Source organism: Geospiza fortis, unplaced genomic scaffold (genome assembly GCF_000277835.1).
Source record: "Geospiza fortis unplaced genomic scaffold, GeoFor_1.0 scaffold161, whole genome shotgun sequence".
In the NCBI taxonomy this organism is placed as follows: Eukaryota; Metazoa; Chordata; class Aves; order Passeriformes; family Thraupidae; genus Geospiza; species Geospiza fortis.
Window position 1 is genome coordinate 591,540 of NW_005054375.1, and position 1,852 is coordinate 593,391.

Genomic DNA, 1,852 nt, shown 5'->3' on the forward strand with positions numbered 1-1,852 from the left:
CATTTATTTCCTCTCCCTGCTTTTTTCAGGTTTTGTTTGCCTCCCATGAAGACAGAAGCTGTTACAGTTTCCACTGCCATCTCAGTGGGTTAGACATGAGCTTCCCTGGTGAATAAAAAACAAGTTGGAAAATTTTAAACTTGGGTTCCCATTCCAGAGCAACTGCAGTGGGATGAGTCAGGCACTGCAGACACAGGATAATGAAGGAGAATGTGTATTTTAATGAGCCCATTTCAGAGCAGATGCACTAATAGCTTTCACAGCATCTCACAGCTGAGGGTGGAGGGCTGCTTGGGGTTCATCTGTTCCTGTGATGGCCAAGTGGCACCAGGCATGCTCTGCCTTGAGCCCTGGTTTTACCCCTGGGCAAGCAGTGCTGCCTGGGCTGTTGCAGGGGCAGAGAGGGACCTGCAACCCCTGCCCAGGGGCATCTTCCCTCTGCATGCAGCTCAGGGGTGCTCACAGTCACCTCTGGCTGCTGACCTTGCACAGCATGGGTATGCACAGCCCTAGCTGAAGCTGTTCTGCTCATGGGTCCCTTCTGCACATATGGAGTCCCTCCTGCTATAAAAGGAGCATTTTTGACCCCCATGTGTCATTCCTGCCTCCCAAAGACCTTGGGGCTGGTTGAACTGTGTTCCCAGCCCTTATCTGCTTGGGTACATGTAGTGGCAGCAGCTGCAGCTCGGGCTGTGTGAGCACTCCTGGCAGGAGAGCTGGGCTCTCCCCTTGCCCTGGCTGGACAGAGCCAGCAGCTCCCTGCACACTGCCCAGCCCACCCTGGCCTGATCTCCAAGGTGATAAATGCATCCAGCACAAAACCCCTACAACTGGGATACACACCTCAGGTCTAAGAAAAGCATAAGGACATGGGGACTGGCCTCCCACAGTTCAATCATCTTTGAATGCATTTACCTGTAATTAGAAGAAGGATGAGTTTTTGTAGGAATAGAGATGTAAGGCACAACCAGTGCTCTGAGACCACAGAGGAGAAAACTGACATTTTCCTGTTTTGGGACACCACAAAGATGAAGTAAAGCTGCAGTGTTGAAGAAAAGCTGCATGTCTCTGAAATCAAGGTGCCTTTCACATAAGCTATTAGGATTCAGCTCTACCATCCTCTTTGATTTCCTAATTCACATGCATGCAAATGTTCTCCAAGACATGGACTGTTGGTGAGCAAAGTAAAGGTGCAATCAGCTGCTGCTACTGCATGGGACAATGAGATCCTGATGTCTACACTCAGCTGATGACTGGAAGTGTTCCTGGAGCTGTACAGTGTTGTCATCACTGCTGTGATCACTGTCAGCAACACCACATCACTCACTGAGCTGGACTTGGTCCCTCCATGTTGTGTAAGTCTCAGGCTTATCCTTGGGACTGAAAGGATTGCACCTGCACATGCTGATCCTTTTTCATTTATTCACAAGGTTTGAGAGTGGGAGAGCACCCATGGGTGAAGTGAAGCTGGAATAAACTGCACATGCCAAAGGATGAAGGATGGGTGACAAACCCCCAGGTGTCTAGAGAGCTTTTTTTCCTCAATGACTCTGACTGAATAAAGCCATCCTGGAGTGTGACAAAGGCAGTGATGGAATGTGTGTCATTTACCCCCTGATCTTCAGGAGTTACTGACTGGTGTGTGACTAGCAAGCCTCTCTGATCACTTGTCAGGCTGATCTCAGAGCCAATCCATAGTGCCACCAAGTACTGGTGGCCCTGCTCATCAAAAAGGGAGAGACAACTCCCTCCACACCAGACCTAGTGTCTAAATTCCACTCCTGAAAGAAATTTCTAGGGTAGCTACAGAAATTGCATATACCAAATTTTCTTCCCCAGGCCAGCGTCCCTG